Source organism: Equus asinus, chromosome 7 (genome assembly GCF_041296235.1).
Source record: "Equus asinus isolate D_3611 breed Donkey chromosome 7, EquAss-T2T_v2, whole genome shotgun sequence".
NCBI lineage: Eukaryota > Metazoa > Chordata > Mammalia > Perissodactyla > Equidae > Equus > Equus asinus.
The window spans coordinates 89,124,840-89,136,296 of record NC_091796.1 but is presented as its reverse complement, the minus strand read 5'-3'; positions in this window follow the sequence as shown (position 1 = coordinate 89,136,296).

Sequence of the window (11,457 nt, the reverse complement as noted above, 5' to 3'; positions counted from 1 at the left end):
TTTGCTTACTGTTTATGTGGGGGGATTGTCTTTTGTGATTTTTTTCCTTATTTCATTGGGTTTTGGAGAAAGGATGCAGTTTGAGTCTGCCATGTTAACCGCACAGTCCTCAAATTTTTCTAGATGATGGTAAATTGTACAACATACTCCCACATGTACCCAGGGTTGTGAGAAATCTCTGGCACACTGACCATACCTCTTTCCTTTCTCTCTTACTCAAGAACGAGTATAAGGAAAGCAAGGGAGGGCCACCCACTGGTTCAGTAAATACCAGCTGAGCAACTACTCTGTGGTACATACTGTGTCAGACACTGAACGGCACAATGAGAAGAACGGGGCACAGTCTGAACCCTCATGGAGCTTCAAGCCTAACGGAGCAGACAGACATTGACCAAAGAATCACACAAATAACAAAGTTAAAACAATTCAGTTTTGTAAGATGAAAAGAATTCTATGGATGGATGGCAGGGACAGTAGCCCAATGATATGAATGTACTTAATGCCACTGAACCGGACACTTAAAAAATGGTGAAGATGGAAAATTTTATGTTATGTGTATTATGCCACAATTTTTAAAAATGAGATTAAGTATTATGAGAGGGAGAAAAATAGTGCTATGAGAGCATAGATGAGAGTAGGTCAAGAGCCCCTTCCCTGAGGAAGAAATGATTGAGCTGAGATCCAAATGAACAATAGGATGGAAGTTATTACAGAGATAACCTTGAAACCACGCCAATTTATAAAAAAAAGATAAATCATTCACAAATGTTGGTACTTTATTATTGGTATGGCAGGATAATATATTTGAAATATTAACCAATATTTTTTCCCTGTATTTCCTTTCACCTTTTTACCCTTCTCCTCATGCCCACCCCCAAGTAGCTGGGTTCACCTGTACTTTCTTGGAGGGAGCAGGGAGGCAGAGAGACACAGCAAGGGGAAAATCAAACAGCCTTTGAGATTCATTCTGGATTTGGTTTTTCCAAAAAACTAGGAATGTCTAGGTACAACAAAGAGAATTAGGGGTATAGGTTTTTAGAGAGAAATCATGAATAAAAGAGCTATGATCCTTCCCACTCCTAGATTTAAAAGAATTTCCCAAGCTTGAGACAGAAAGCTTTAGGGAAAGCAATGAAATCATAGAAGCTGGGGCTGCTGAGGAAAGGGTACTCTGAGCCAACCCCAGGGAGATATTAAAATTCCCAGGTAAATGTGAGATGATGCATCCGAGAGCAGAAAAGAGGCTCCCCATTCTCAGGGAAGAGCCCTAGGAAGATGCAGCAAGATTCAGAAACAAAATGGGCTACCTGCTGTTTCTGGGACAGCTAGACAGGGCCACAGTGGTCTCAGAGAGTGAGACGAAGCAATTCCTTTGCCCCTAAAGGCACAGGAGGTAGTAGAGTGAGCTAATGAATCTGAAACTTATGGAAGAGAGGATAGGTGTCTCCTTGGCAACCTGAAAGAACTCATAACCAAGGACCAGATGAATAATGGGCTTCTCAACAGATGCCTACAGGCCAGATGACATCGAGGGCGTAAATGACAGCCCCCATGCACACACCAGTGCCTTCACATTACCCTCCGCCCCCTGCTGCACCACCCACCCTAGAATTAGAGACATGAATTGACTAAGATGAAGTTTCTGCCATCCTAACAGAATGCAGGAACAAAATAAAAATAGAATGACTCATAGGAGGATAAAGCAAGCTAGAGTTTGGCTCCCTGATTTCCAGGCTGAGATGCATAGTAATGGCAAATTTCCCCTGTATACTCCTTACAGTTCTTAGTAACACACCTATGGCATGAAGGTTTGGAATACTGACACAAATGTTCCCTGCTGGGACATCATATGGGCAAAGTCCAGCCCATCAGCACTGGGCACCTCCAACAAAGGGATCTACAGTAGTTGCAGGCCCTGGCACAAGAGCTGGCAACTGTGGCCTATTGTTTCAGCACATTATGTTGCTTCTTGTTTGTTACTTTTCATTTAGGAATTTGATAAATATGTATATTGCTTAATGACAGTGGTGATGTCTTAATTTGTCTTTTTTTAACCTCCCGCTGAATACTTAGCACCTAGAACAGTACCCGACACATAGTAGGTCTTCAATAAATATCAATTGAATGACAGACTGAGTCTTTGTATCTTCCGCCTAGTATAATGTCCTATCCAGATTAAAGAATTTATACGAACTTCTAATGGCTGCCAGGAGGGCTCAGTTTAACAGCTTGGCTAATTCTTCACAAAATTCTAGATATACCCAAAAACCGCCTGATGCTTTTGGATAACTTGGTCTAATTTTTAAGACTCAAAAATTCAGATCCAGCTGAGTCCTGACTGCAAAAATAATTCTCAACATCTGGAGTGTAAAATACATAATTGATCATTCCTATCAATACCCGCTTGAACAGAAGCCTGGAGGTTAGAACCTGCCACTTTTAAAATATTATACGAAGTTGTTTAGGCCTTTAAATGTTGTGTTAGACTCAGAACGAGGGTAACGCTGTGTTCAATGCTGAGTGCCATCTGTGTGGGGAGAAAGGCAGCTTCCCAATGGTGTGGTTATACCGCCCTCTCGTGGTAAAACGCCAGAGCATCTGAAACATTTGAGCGGAAAAACTTCCACTACTATCAATAATAATAAATGTGTACTGACCACACTCTGGCTTTGTAAACTTTACAGATATTATTTATTTCATTTAATCTTCATAACAACCCTACTTTCAAGGGCACTACTACTATCCCCACATGACTGATGAGAAAACTAAGACTCAGAGAAGTTAGTGACAAATAAATGGCAAGCAATAGGATATACTGGAGTATATGAGAAAGCCATTTGGTGTAAACCGAATTTGGCCTGATTTTATTTTTCCAAAAGGGCCTGATGTGGGCATTAAGCATGCACTGTACATCTGCTTTAAGCATTTGCTATATCCCAAAGACAAGAACAAATGGCCTTAAGATAAAGATGCAACTTCCCCTGCCTTGGCATTTCCTTAAGGATAGGCATCTCTCCCTAGGCTAGGAACTGATTGTTGTGCTCACCTGTGACCACCCAGCTCAAGACAACAGACCTGCCACCCTGCTCTGTGTACCAAGACAGCAGACCTACTACCAGCTGTGTCCATCAATCACTGTGCCGACAGAGCAGTCTCATGACTATTGTAAAGGGGACATTTCAATCATTTGTGAACATGCTCTTTGAGGGTATATAACTATCTGTACTCCCCAATTCTTTGGTGCCATTCCTTCCTTCCTTGGGGGAAAGAAGGCCCCGGGCTAAGCTAGTCCTCACATTTGGCTCATAATAAACTCACCCCAATTTTCATTTATAGATTGGTTATGGATTATTTGCATCGACATTAGCATGCCCAAGTTCTCTCTAGAGATAGCAACTGAAAGAGCTAGCATTCGAATCCAGGAGTGTCAGATTTCAAAGCCCATACACTTCCCACTATATAATACAAATTATTATGAATAATAATAATAAGTTCATAGTTGTATCTCCAATGTCTTACACATAGTGGATGCTCACTAAAGACTTGTTGAGTGGACGAATGACAGCAGCAGCAGCTGTAGCTTTGCAACAGTGATATATACATGTGTCAGTATCTCCTCTGTGTTGCGTGCCTGCCGTGCACACATATCACACATATTTGATTATCCTCCAGCAAAGTTGGCTTGTTTTATTTTTTATCTCATTATTTAAAAGCATTTAAACACTGTCTTTTTACAGATACACATTCATCCTTCAACAAGTATTTATTAAGACACTACTATGTGCTGAACACAGTTCAAGCTGTGTGAGGCTGCAACAGTTTGAACGATGTACCCAAAGCCTCATGGCCAGTTTGCTGCCTCTCACTTCACTTTTCTAAGAGCTGGAGCTGGACCACAATCCTTCATCTATTTGCTGTGTGTTGTTTTAGAGCACGGGCCTTGATTATTAACATCCTAGATTATCTAAATTACTTAATAGTTAGCAGCATGTAATAGCTTTTTAAAAAGAAATGGGGGGCAGCTGTGCGTTGTTTTTTAATTTGCATTTATCAAAACAGCCCCGGCAAAATAGTCAGTATTTGAAAATCTAAACTTCAGGCAGTTTTCGTAACTGTCAAGGGGCCCACTTGAGAAGTCCTGAGCCAATGGCAAGACTCGGGATTCAAGCACAAAGGCCCCAAATCTACTACCTGTTTTGCAGCTTAATGAGCCACTCCACAGGCAAACATTCAGGAAACATGAGCAAGGAATGGGAAATCTGAGGAAAGAGCAGTTTAGGTATCTTTCCAAGATACTCTATTCAATTCCAAAATGAAATAATGAAACGAAAATATTTGAGTATACGTTATTGAACCAAGGTTCAGACAGGAAGAAATGCAAGTCATTAAATTCCTATTTGTAAAGTAACAAGGAAACCGAATGATCACTAAGATCCCTTTCATCTGCAAAATATTCTGATTGAAATTAGAGGAAAATTGCCTTTCTGTTTTCTTTTCTCTGAGATCAGAGAATCAATGTTCAACATACCCCACCCTGTTCTGAAATCTCAATCTTCCTTTTGTTACCGCAAATTTATTCATTCAATAATCAAAGACCTGTTGAGTAATGCTATGTGCACTGGCTTAAATAGCTTTGGGGCTGGGTTTGAAATGGAAGGAAAGCTGACATCCTTGCTTTATACTCTCCCTTCAGCAGTCAGCCCTTTAAAATCCCTGGATGTGGAGCAGGCCAGAGGCCGAGTAGTTGGGTTCACACGCTCTGCTTTTGCTTCTGCTTCTGCGGCCCAGGGTTTCGCCCGTTCAAATCCTGGGTGCAGACATGGCACCACTCATCAGGCCATTCTCAGGCGGTGTCCCACATAGCAGAACCAGGAGGACCTACAGGTAGAATATACAACTATATACTGGGGGACTTTGGGGAGAAGAAGAAGAAAAAATAAAAGAAAAAAGAAGATTGGCAACAGATGTTAGTTCAGGTGCCAATCTTTAAGAAAAAATAAGAATAAAAATTAAAATGAAATCCCTGGGTGTGTCTTTCTCACATATGAGGGGGGTCTCAGTAGGTAAGCAGCTTTCTGGAGGCTGAAAGGCCTCCAAAGTATGGCAGACAGGGAAGGGGGGGGTGATTTTGGCAGTGAGTTAAACCCTAAAGAGGATGTTCCTTCCTGAAAGGTGGTCATAAGGGGACCGGCAAGGAGGTCAGCCTTGCAGACTCAGCTGATCAACTGCAGGAGGCATTGGCCTTCCCCTTCTCAAATCTGACGTCTGAGACTCCAAAACTGAAGCCCCGCCTTTTCCCCGGTGTCACAGGCCTGCGTATCAATCTCTCTTCCTGAGAAATGGCTAAGGAAATAAAATAGCACAGAAGCCTCTGTGTTCTCCTAGTTAGCTGGCCACTGCAGAAGGCCAGAGGCCAAGGGTTGCTGGTGGAAGTGCATTTGTGCAGGACTCATCGATCATCCTAGGAGCTCTCCGGAGTCATCCCTGTGGGTGTCAGGGGAGTGGGAGATTCTCACGAGACCTATGCATGGGGACAAGCGAGTTAGGGATTGGTGGGCACCCTCAGGACACCCTGCTGCCCAACATGTTACATATGCCCCACAGCATGGATTTCCCATATTCCAGTCTCACCAAGAACACACCGTCAGGTTACCAGGATCCTGGGTGACTGCTGGCAAGCTCTGGTCCTCTATGGGTCTGTGAGCTTTTCTGAAAGGAGAGGGTGGGATTAGATGATATCAAAGGACCAATCTAGCCCTAAAATGTCCCTTAAAAAAACTGAAAGTGGGGCCAGCGCAGTAGCCTAGTGGTTAAGTTCACACACTTCTCTTCAGTAGCCCGGGGTTCACAGGTTCCCACTCTGTGCACAGACTTACACACTGCTCATCAAGCCATGCTGTGGCAGCATCCCACACACAAAATAGAGGAAGATGGGCCCAAGATCTTAGCTCAGGGCCAATCTTCCTCGTCAAAAAAAAAAAAAAGTGAAAGTATACAACTAAGCAAACTAAGGTCACCCCTTAGTCTTCAAAATCAAATGCTTCCCAAGATGCAGATTTGCAAACACATCCACCTTCCTACCTCCTTGCCTGAAAAATTGCAGAAGACACATAAAATTTGCTTGGCTACTACCTACATTTTAAGGGTCACTCCATCCCTATGGTTGAAATTTTCAGATCTCCTACTATAGTCCTAGTAAAAATGGAATCTAAAGTAAAACTAAATAAATACATAAGCAATGGCAGGGAGGCCCAGTGTGGACAGAATGGCTTGCTTAGCCACTGCCTGAGCCTCATAGCTCCTGCCTTATTTGGGTCATTTTGGTTTGTGTGTAGAAATGTCCTCTTTTAAAGGAAACCCTACCGTGCATTCACTCAAAACTCCATCTAACCTTGAATTCAAAGCAATGTTTCCAAACTTCAAACACATGAAGTGCTCTTCTGCAGGCAGCCTGGCCTTCAGGCCTAACTGTCAAGTTTTTGTTTACATTCCTTCTAGGAATGGCCTTTTACTAAGCTCCCACTTGAGCACAAGCTGTTAGTTTGTTCCACTAGCAGCAACTCTTCAGGTACACTGCAGGATCACGAGCTTCTCCAATTTCATTAGAGGCAAAGACATGTTTGGGTTTTGGTGTTTTTTATCTGCCTCTTATCTGTATGCCAGACAAGCCCCACACAGCTTCCTACACCTCCTCCCTCTAATCTACCTTCCACAAACACAGCTGGTGGGCTCACCTCCACCTGCTTGCCTCCTGGTCCCAGGCAGGGCTGATCCTGCCAGTCCACAGTTGCACTCGAAGCATCAATCTGGCTTTGCTTACTTGCTTTCGATGCAAATATAATGTTTACACTCCATCTGAACATCCATTCTGAGCTACCCTCATTTATTTCCATTCAGTCCTTTTTATCTCTCGCCCAGTTCAAGGCTCCTGGCAACCTCACACAACCTCATTAACTAACTCTCTCAAGCCATCTTTTCAAAAGGAGTGAAAATTAGGGTCTCTCTTGGAAGCCAGAGATTCTAGAATGCCTGCAGGCTCAGGAACACTGGCATCTTGGTGGTTTCCCCCATAAAGATCCACCTCCATCACCCCCAGCCCAACATGCAGGGAAAGAAGGGCCCAGCTGTTGGAGGAGGTCATTGGGAGGACATGACTACGGGCTGACCTTCGAGCTGGACCTGGGCAATTGGAGGCTCCTCACCCCTCCCCTGTACATTTGGCCCACAGTTCCCACAGCGGAAGCTGTTTTCAAGGATGCAGCCTTGAGTGAGTAAGGCATTGTTGAGACCGTCTGGACTGGATAGGTGACTGAACCTCATTAACACCCCTATAAAAACTTTAAAAGTTCTGGTGGGCACGTGCAGAGATCTACTCTTCTTGCAGCCACCCAAGACAAGCCTCGTAGGTAAGTTCCTTCCTTATTAAACCTGCCACCTACCAATCCGCAGTGCTCTGCCTCTCTCTTCAGTCTCTCCTTGCCATCCATGAATGGGGGGCCAGTTTCAGATTTTACCCAGGGAACCCCCCCAGGTTGCGAAAACACGAGTATGCACGCCAAGAAGAGCCCCTATTTACTGTGTCCATGCATGCACACACTCTGTGCATCATCTCTCCGACCCTCTCCTGTTGTCTGTGCAGCATCCCTGTGTCCTTTCTCTTGCAATTCTACTCCCAGCCTGCCAAATGGCATTTTTTCATTAAAAGGGATTGCAATTAATTTTTTGAATCTCTGGGAATGTTTACACTATCTCTTGAAAGAAGTGGGGAATGGGGGATTGTGAATACTGCATATATCCATCGAGGACATAGTTGAACTTGCAAAAACGAAGGCATCTCTCTTTGAATGAGTCATAAACATCAGCAGCAAGCACCCTTGCCAGAGTAGTGTTATCAGTAATAATGTTGATGCTTTTATCTCTAACTCCTGTGTCTTAATTCTTAATTGATTCTGAACCCAGAGAAAGAAGAAGGTGGGATTTATTGTCTTCCTCAAACTCCAACAAGGAAAACAAATGTTAAACAGATAATACATAAATTTAAAATTAACTACAAATTCAGATAAGTGCCATGGAGTATAACAGAGTGTATAAGAAAAACCTCAGTCGTCCTCCTGTGTCTCTCCTTGACTCCCACACTAACACACTCACAACATTTCTAACACCAAATGTGTGGGGTTTTTCCCCACACTAAGCAATTCTCCGACATCAGCTGGCTGTCCTACAATTTAACTCAGTTCTGACACTATCTACCTGGAGATAGCATTAGATCCCACAGGTTCAGGGGTCAGTCCCACAAGACCCTCCCCCCTTTAGATGCCAATCACAAGTCCAGCTTGACAGCTGTGCTTCCAACATCAACTATAAATCAGATGTTCCCACGACCCTCTCCTCAGGTTCAATTAATTTGCTGGAGCAGCTCACAGAACTCAGGAAAACTGTTTACCTACTGTTTACCAGTTATTATAAAAGGATATGATAAAGGATACAGATGAACATCCAGATGGAAGAGATGTATAGAGAAAGGTATGTGAGAAGGGGTGTACCACTCTCCCAGCACCTCCACGTGTTCAGCAGCCCAGAAGCTCCCCAAACCCTGTTCTATGGGGATTTTTATGGAGGTTTAATCACATAGGCATGATCAATCATCAACTCCATTTCCAGCTCTCTCCCCTCTCTGGAGAATGGGCGCTGGAGCTGAAAATCCAAGCTTCTAACCATAGCTTTGTTTTTCTGGTGAGCAGCCCTCATCCAGGAGCCCACCCAGAGTCACCTCATTAGAACAAAAGACACTCCTATCACCTAGGAAATTCAAGAGTGTCAGGAGCCCGGTGTCAGGAACAGAGGCCAAAGACCAAATATTAGAACAAAAGATACTCCTAGTGCTCTTTTCACTTAGGAAATTACCAGTGTTTCAGGAGTCCTGTTGTAAGAAACTGGGGCCAGAGATCAATATATATATTTTCTATTATCTCACACAGGGAGACTCCAACCTGTTGACATTATGCACAAGCTCTTTTTCAATTTTTGTTTGTTTTTTTTTTAAAGATTGGCACCTGAGCTAACAACTGTTGCCAATCTTCTTTTTTTTTTTTTTTTTCTGCTTTACCTTCCCAACCCCCCCGTACATAGTTGTATCTCTTAGTTGCAGGTCCTTCTAGTTGTGGGATGTGGGACGCCGCCTCAACGTGGCCTGACGAGCAGTGCTATGTCCGCGCCCAGGATGCGAACCCTGGGCCGCAGCAGCGGAGCGCAAGAACTTAACCACTCGGCCACGGAGCCAGCCCCTCTTTTTCAATCTTGAATGAACATTATTTGGATGAGGTGCACTTTGAGCTATAAAAGTCATTAGGTGGTCTAGGAAAAAAATATGATCATCCCTCACTTGACAAAAATTCACATAGTGGTTTGGAGGTTAGAGTTTTCTGGTGGGGGCTTTTTGGGTTCTTTTGTCTTGTTTTGTTTCTTTGTTTTGGGGCTCTTACCTTATAAGAATTTAAGCCCGTGCTTGTAGTTAACCAACAATACTTTAAATTTAGGGGGGAAAAAAAACAAAATGAATTCTTAACTCTGAATTTTTCTACCCACGCTGCTCTGATGTCAGATGTCATTACTGCCCTGATTTGAGCAAAAGGGGAGCAACCCTGGACCCTATATTTTACAGTACACACACACACACACACAGTCATGTGCAAGTACCAAGAATATACTGTGGCTCAGTGCAACCTGCAACCTAAACATCACTCATAACTAACACCATCCAGACTGGGGAAGTGATACCGCATTTCTCTTGCCCTAAGCCCTTAGAACAGAAGGCAATTATGTCCAGACAAACTGAAAGGCTTTGGATTGCTCTGCTGCCAATGTCAGAGGTAGACACTGCTTTGGAAAGAGACAACAAATTAATTTATCCTTCTCAGAGAGCATAAATGTAATAGATTCTGCTATGGTCTGAATGTTTGCATCCCCCCAAAATTCATATTTTGAAACCCTAACCCCCAAGATGATGGTATTAGGAAGTGGAGCCTTTGGCAGGTGATTAGATGATGAGGGGAGAGCCCCCACGATGAGAATAATGCCCTCATAAAAGAGGCACAAGAAAGGTCACTTGTCCTCTCCACCATGAGAGGATACGTGGAGAAGTCGGCACACGACCGGAAGAGGGCCCTTACCTGAACCCAACCATGCTGACACCCTGACCTTGGACTTCCAGCCTCCAGAACTGTAAGCAATAAATTTCTGCTGTTTATAAGCCACTCAATCTTTGGTATTTTGTTATAGCAGCCTGAATGGACTAGGACAGATTGTTTCTAAATAAACTATCATTTCCCAGTAGTGCCAAGCATCCATTTTTCTTAATTTACTTCATATTCCAATTCACAGCTGTGAAGATTCTCACAAATTTCAAGATGTTCAAAAAGCTGCACATGGCCTTGAAGGGACATTTTGCAATTTTTAAGAATTCATATTACTCTTAAATCTGTAGTAATAAGCTTCTACATAATAAGTATGAAGCTTCATACTGATTCTTTACATTGGCAACTATGTGAATATTGAATGCTGGAATTACAAATAATTTTATTTTTATAAAATATTAATGTGATTTAATTAAATTTTAAGAAAAATTAAAATGTTTCAATTTTCATTTTTATTTATAAGTTTAGGGGCCGGCCCTCTGGCATAGTGGTTAAGTCTGGCCTGCTCTGCTTCGGCAGCCCAGGTTTGCAGGTTCAGATCTTGGGCTCAGACCTACACCATTCATCAAGCCATGCTGTAGCAGCAATCCATAGCACAGATGTTAGTTCAGGGCTGATCTTCCTCAAGGAAAAAACAGAGGAAGATTGGCAACAGATACTAGCTCACAGGGAATCTTCCTCACCAAAAAAAACAGTTTAAATTAATTAATTATAATTTATACTTTACCTTTAATTTTAACATAATTTTGAATATTTTAAAAAATAATTTTTGAAAATATGTATAAAATTTTGTTTTAATTTTTTTAGTTTTAAAATTATTTCCATTTATATTTTAGATGAAAATATGTCTACATTCTATACACTTTGAGTTCTATTATCCAATGCTTTAGATCACTGAGATCACGATAGAAATAAAATAAATGAAAGTGGAACTCAAAAAGACAATAACTAGAAGTTCTTAGAAGAGGCTTATTGCTTAAATATTTTTAAACTGGAAACAAAGACAATGAGCAAATTTCTGTCAAGCACAACTAACATAAAATTCCTGACCAGTTTATTACATATTTTCTATTTAATGAAGACTTACTTGCTATTTAAAAAAATTAAAATTAGCAAATTATTCTCATCAGTTCACAATCTGGACAGGTCAGATGAAATTCCTACCAAATGAACATACAATTACATATCACAAAACATAATTTGCACACAGAAAAAGCACAAATGCAATTACTAGCACTGAAAAAAGGGATGAATAAAGAGGAAT